Here is a 7,616-nt window from a genome sequence, read left to right on the forward strand (position 1 = left end):
GGAAGCAGTACCGTGTGACCTATTCATAAAACAAGGAAGCCCTGACAAATACATTTCAATCTAGAAATCCCAAATCTATATCATTTTCCTCTTAAAATTCTTCTTGGGAGGAAAGCCAGCCAACTGACCCTCTATATAACTCCCTCTGAATATTTTTCCTCCTAAAAACGTGCATCAGAGTGGAGTTTCATGACAACAGTGCAGTAGAAGAAAATAGAATTTACTTGAATGGGTAATCTGTCAGCACATTTGCATTTGACTGAAGCATTGGTACATAAAGCACATTTCATGCTAACATAAAAGAAATATAACCTGATTATAAAAATAACCTTGGTCATTTCTCGGCAGTGTCATTTGTCCCATTTCCTTTTTATTTGTTTATCTGACTTTTAAAATACTCATGTCCCTTGGCAGTATGTCAGAGAAATCTCATGTCCCCCCGCAAGCATTTAGAAGGGCCCATTTCTATAAACAACCAAGTGGAAAAGTTTTTTCTTTTGCAGTTCTGTAGGAATCCACTTGGTACATAATGGGGAGGGAGAATAAAGGCTTTATGTATAGAAGTCATAGAATCATAGGGCTGGAAGGGACCCTGGAGATCTAGTTCAACATCCCGCCCAAGGCAAGAGACCTTAATTGCATCCCAGCTAAGTGGCTGTCCAATCATTTACATTTTCATCTGCCAAATATCCATTACATTTGAAGGTCTTCTTGATTGGGAGGTGCTGGAAACCCAGTATAATTGATCCCACTATCTGTAGGATAAATTTGGTGTTTGATAGTTTACAATGGGGTGCAGAAAGATAGCATTTCACATAATGCTCAGCATATGGCTTCTTACACAGACATGCAAACGTACATGGTGGTCTGTGATGTTTTAACGAGATTCTTAGGCTTATTCTGTAATTCAAATCTGAAACCATTGCCATTTTATTTAACAGAAACCAGAATCTATGACTTCCGACAAGCTTTTGTTTCCAACTCTGATTTCTGCAAACCCAAAATAGCATCCTCATCTTAAATTCAGACAAGTTGAGTCCATGGCTTCTGAGCACCATATGCAGTGGGGGGAATTTAAATTTTTTTGCTACTGGTTGTGTGGGACTGACTTGGGCGTGGCATAGCTTGTTGGGCATGGCATGGCTTGGTGGGCATGGCAGGGGAAGGATACTGTAAAATCTCCATTCTCTCCCCACTCCAGGGGAAGGTTACTGCAAAATCCCCATTTTCTCCCGATCAGCTGGGACTCGGGAGGCAGAGAATAGATGGGAGTGGGGCCAGTCAGAGGTGGTATTTACCGGTTCTCCAAAACTATTCAAAATTTCTGCTGCCGGTTCTCCAAAACTGGTCAGAGCCTGCTGAATACCACCTCTGCAGTTGGGGATAACTTAGTAGCTCAATCATGCTTATTAGAATTATGAACGTACCTGCTCAATAACAGCAAATGTTTCTATAAATTCCCTAGACTGCCCTTTTTTAAAAAATTGATTCACCTACAAATGTTTTGTATGTGTGCGAGGAGACTCAACCATGTACCTGTAGTCTAGAGGATAGTGTCTTTTCCTATTGAAATACATTCTTAAACATCCCACTCCACCCTACTCTGTTCAGATAGCCATTATATTGCAGATACAGTCAAGCCTCTAATTTCCCCATCCCAGCCTTCCCCAGACACATAGATACATGTTTAATGCTGTACAGTCTTCATCAGGGGGAGCAGTGTTAAATAAAATATGAGTCTTCAGAATGTATCTTTCTTCATGCCTTACTACAAAAACTGCAACATGACGGGGTGTCCAGGGGGCTGTATAGGCATTTTAATGATAGTCATCTCCATTTTTATAAGTGATTTTTTTTTCTCAGTTCTATCCCACATTTGAAAGAGACTAATTGGAAATTGTCAGACAAATGCACGGATGCGCACCCAGCATGTATTGAGAAGCCTTTCTTAAACAGTAAGAAAGAAATAGAACTGAGAAAGAACCTGAAGTGGTACAAAAAAAAAAAAAAACAACCCCAAGAAACAGAATCTGAAGTGGAATGATATCTTTGGAATGAAATCTAGAGATGGAAAATATTGCTGGATGAACAGTGATAATGCTGGTTTCCTTGGAAAAATGTTTGTACTTTGTTTATGCCCTCGTCACCTCTAGGCTTGATTACTGCAATGCGCTCTACATGGGGCTGCCCCTGAAGAGTGTTCGGAGACTACAGTTGGTCCAGAATGCGGCCGCGCAACAATATCGGGTGTACCTAGATATACCCATGTTACACCTATCCTCCGCGAGCTGAACTGGCTTCCCATCGGTCTCCGAACGCGCTTCAAGGTGCTGGTTATTACCTTTAAAGCCCTACATGGCTTGGGACCTGGATATCTGCGGGACCGCCTCCTGCCACATACCTCCCAACGACCTATAAGATCTCACAGGCTGGGCCTCCTCCGGGTGCCGTCGACCGGGCAATGCCGGTTGACGACCACTCGGGGGAGGGCTTTCTCTGTAGCTGTTCCAGTCCTGTGGAACAATCTGCCTGCGGAGATCCAGACCCTTCCCACTAAAACCTGGCTATTCCAGCAGGCCTGGGGCTGTTGACCCCAAAATGAGGTCCAGCCCCATCTAGAACTGAGTGTATGGTGTGTTGTTTTTAAATCTATCTTTTTCTTTTCCCTATATTTTAGGTTTTGACTTTATTTTTGTATTTGTAAGCCGCCTGGAGTCCTACGGGATTGGGCGGCATATAAATTTTATTAAATTCAAAATTAAATTCAAATGTTTAGAGAAATACAGTAAGGTTGTTGATATCAGCAAACTCTTTAAATATGTGGGTTTTTTTTTTTTTAAAAAGCAGTTACTGGCTACTACTAAACATGGCCCACAAGTATAATAAGTAACTGAATACAAAAAACTTTTAAAAAACATGTGGCAATGTTAAGGTGCAACGTTCTATTTTACTATGCAGTGAAGTCAGTACGTGAATTTCCATTTATATCTGAGAATAAACACTTTCCCATGAAAATATTGAATCCTGCTTCAAGATATAATATTTATGAAATTTTGTTTTTCAATTTAATTCCATCTTTTCTGCCCAATCCAATATTATGGTTCACTGTAGTCACCCAGATGTTCAGACTGGAATTGACATTATTATTCACCTATCAAGTTCTTCCCAAATACCTGGGATAGGCAGATATGGACATTTAATGAAACTGAAGGTATTGTCGCAAGATGTAAGCTGTTCCAAGTAAAGCTGCCTTTTGCAAGTGACCAATGGTGATTTTATCACTGCCGATGGTGTTCAAATGGGGCTCTAGTTGTTTTGGGATTGCACCCAAGGCGCCTATTATTATTGGTACTACCATTGCTTTCTTTTGCCAGTCTTTCTATTTGCAGGGCTATGTGTTTTGTTATCATCTCTAGTTCTTTCTCTTCTCTTCTGCTGTTTCCAGATTATTATTATCAAATAATTTCTCACCCATCTCACAGATTGAAGCAACTCTGAGGAAGCAATACTCAGAAAAATATGAGAAGTCAATATGTGATGGCCTCTGGAAGATTCTTAGTAAGGCTATCTGCAATGGGATCTTTTGATTCCAAGGATAACGAAATGAGAACAGTGCTGGGTCTATGGACAACCTATTTTTTCTCACAATGATTCAGCTTATCTCAGATGGTGGTCTTTTGAAATGTGAAACATTTGCCTCTTCAAAATTTACTCTGTAATTTCAGATATTATCCTTTATAGTTTCCAGATAAATGTTCTTCTTGTGCCATATCCGTCATCAGACATTGGCGATCATGTTGGCAATATTATTTTTGTCAACAGCCACATGAAAAAGTGCTGCTGAGTTTTGTCCAAACCAGTCCCTTAGGTTTTAAAACCATGATGTTTGTCTTCTGCCTGGACCTCGTTTGCTTCAATTTTTCCCTAGAGGATTAAGTGAAGTATGCCATATTTTTCTACAAATGTTTTCTGTGTGTACTAGGAGACTCAACTATGTAGCTGTAGTCTAGAGGGTAGTTTTTTTTCCTATTGAAAGACACATGTCCAAAATATAGTCTAACTTTCGCTTTTTAATGGCTTTGATGATTTCTCTTTGCTTTCCCAGGTGGCTTATCACCTCCTCATTTGTGATTTTGTCAAGATAAATGTTAGAAAGGTTTAATTTCTTCTTCCAGGAGTAGCCAGTACCATGTCCTTTCTCCCAGATGTGTATAGAAACTGTGCTAATACTGTACCTCTATGTATGTTTAATCTTTTACCGTAACATATACAAAGGTGTTTAGAAGAAATGGAGAATGTTGTTTTAATTTTTTTAAATAGAAGATAAAATGATGCAAAGCTTATTTGAGATAAATATCTCAAAATTTCCAAAACTGAAGTATATTGTCAAAAGATGCGCACCAAATTAATTATTTTGAGGTTAATAAACAGTCATACATTACTCATTTTTAAAATGTTTATTGTCAATTTTTGGTCTAATTTTTAAAAAAGGTATTTTATTTTTCTTGTAAAAAATTCCTGTACCATAAAATGGAGATGACTAAATTATAGAGAATTATAATGCCCTCAAATGAACCACCCCTCAATTATTTTATACTCTTTAAGCCTCCCCTCCAGGGGCTAATCCTAAAGATGGTTGAAGAAAAATTGATATTTTGAGGAATTAAAAGAAAAACACATTTATTTTGGCAGCATTGTGATGTATAACCAGGAAACAGTTTTTCCTGTCAGAAATGGATACCAGGGCAATTTTCCAACAATTTTCAAAGAAATGGCCTCCACATGGCAGCATTTCATGATCTTCTCGGAACAACTGACAGAAATCAGCTATTGATGCAATGATAACAGAGTCCTATTGAGACACTTGGTCAGCCAAATTTCTCTGCTTGTCTGCACCATTCTATATCAAAACATCTTACAGAGCCAAGAAGGGTTTTAAAACCGCAACAACTATTTAAACTCGGGCCTTACAACAGAATGCTGAACCAGAAAGTAGATAAGGCCCAAAGTCCACTGGCAGGGGAGGAACCACCTTCAAACTCTAGTAAATATTAACTTTCACAAGTGACACAAACTTCATTTTGGCTTTCAGTATGGGGACTAAACCTGGCCAGTCTGGAAGTAGACCAGACAGGAGTGTTTTCAAAACATAGTGCAGTGCCCTTCAGATCCAAGGGCGAGAAATGAGCTCAAAAAGTCCATTACGCTGTAACAGGGGAAGAAAAAGATGAAAGATTTAAAACACTGCTATAAATAAAGAGTTGGATTGATTTGCTGGGGTTTTTTTTTCAGTAGCTGATTTTCATTATTTATTTATTGACTTGCTTGTTTATTGCCTACTTCCAAGTTCTCAGGACATCTTGTATCTGCAGTAAGAACAGATCAACTGAAATGTGTCCTTCACTGTTGGTTGTTAGCTCAAGTTTTTAAAGAAACCTTGATTGTTGAGCCCTACATACCCTTCAAGTATGTAGACTGAAACAATAGATTTTTAAGTTTTCTTTGTCACCATTTGCCAGTATGATTTGATTGTCCACCCAGCCATCCTTGTCTGTCTTCAACCCCTCTGGAACAAAATGCTAATATACATATGTAATCCCCATACCACTAGGGCTAAAATGGGACTGGAAAATACTGATTGCAATATCTCAAAAGAAGAAAATACAATATCGAACATTGAATTTTATTTGGAAGGCCTTCTTTCTATGATGAATGAAGAGTATTCCTAGCTAGCATTTCTCCTACTCACTTTAGCAGGCAGGGCAGGGTTTTATTCATGCCTGGGAAGTTAGAGAGAAAAATCCCTCAAGTTCACAAAGTATTGTGATCTTGAAAATGTGCCATCACACTCCCATCCACACCATGACTGATAGTAGCATGAAGGGAAGGGCAATGTTCTGGAAGCACTGTACCAAACATTCCAATTGGAGGAATCTTCAGTGGGATGGATTAATAGTATATATAATAAATATATATAGTCCTCGACTTATGACTTAGTTAAGTGACCTGTGCTTTACAACTTTTGCCAGGCTTGTTAAATGAATCACTGCAGTTATTAAGTGAATCATGTGCTCATTAAATGAATCTAGATTCCCCCATTGACGGTGCTTGTCAGAAGTGGCAGAGAAGGTTGCAAATGGTGACCAAATGACCCTAGGATAATGGAACCATCATAAATACATATCAGTTAACAAGCGCCTGAATTTTGATTGCGCGAACCTTGGGATGCTGCAACAGTGTGGAAACTGGTCCTAAGTCACTTTTTTTTCCAGTGCCATTGTAACTTCAAATTGTCAGTAAATGAATGGTTGCAAGTCGAAGACTACCTGTATGTCTCCTAGAAGTCCATGGACACAACTAGTCTCCTTGTTGGAGACATTGTAGAAATCAACTTTAATGCTTCAATGTGGGAGCAATATAGAATATCCCATAATCCAGGAACTCTTTCCCCATTCTTCTTGGATTCTATAAATATTTAATAGTATCCTTACAACCTTTTCCAACCAGCTGTGCAGCTTAAATAGAAAGATGATGATTGATAACCTGAAGCATTTCTAGATGCTTCTCTGTGAATATTTATGTGAAATACCCAAGCATTCATGGTGACTGATCTCCCAACACTGGATCTTCTTGTTAAAGACTGGCAATAATCACAGTAGTAATCCCCTTAATATAAAGTGTAGGGAACATCTTAATTCATGTGCTTAGTCTGCACTGCAGTCATTGATGAAGTCTTGGCCAACTGATATTTTCATATATTTATACTAGACAAGCTATTCGGACCATGGAATGGACATGCAATGCAAAGGTTGCTGAGACCTATTTAATATAAGTTACGTTAAATATAATAAAATATAATAAACTAAGTTCACTTTGTGAGTGATCAGGATATTTTCTATGTTACTGTTTCCTTTTTTATTATTGTTCCCCAAGTAAGGAACATAGTGATGGCATCTGCCAATGGCATTTTGAAGCTTGCAAAATGGGGTGTAGAGATTTGTCATAGTGCTCAACTATGAAGGGTTGATCTTTGTTGTCAATCAATAAACTTTCGTGACCCTGATGAAAGATGATCATGGCAGATCTAAGGGAAAGGATTATCTGACCTTGGAATCATCTAGGGCCGTAATGATGAAACTATGGCACACGTGCCAGAGGTGGCACACACAACCCTCTCTGCGGCCCCGCACGCCGTCGCAGCTGCTCTTCTGGTTTCCAGTGCCGGTCACTTGGACTTCAGATTTTCAGTGCTCCAACACACACAAAGACCAGCTGGCCGGCGTGCATGTGCGCGCTGGAAACCCAAAGACCAGGTGGCCAGCTTGCACATGCGCACCGGCCAGCTAGTCTTCGGGTTTCCGATGCTCTGACAGGCGTGCACACGTTCCAGTTTGGGCACTTGGTGCTGAAAAGGTTCACCATCTAGGGATTGGTTGACTGTTTTGTCAGAGTAAAAGAGAAAAAAAATGGCGGTAAGGGTTTTGTAAAGGAGGGGAGGGGTTAGCAAGCAGCAGGAAATCTTCATCTCAAAATATCTTCCCATTTCCTCTGAAAGTATACCATGAATCTTTCATTTAAAAGTTCTCCATTCTCCATACTGGAAGTGGGAGATTAAT

The sequence above is a fragment of the Thamnophis elegans genome, chromosome 3, assembly GCF_009769535.1.
Source record: "Thamnophis elegans isolate rThaEle1 chromosome 3, rThaEle1.pri, whole genome shotgun sequence".
In the NCBI taxonomy this organism is placed as follows: Eukaryota; Metazoa; Chordata; class Lepidosauria; order Squamata; family Colubridae; genus Thamnophis; species Thamnophis elegans.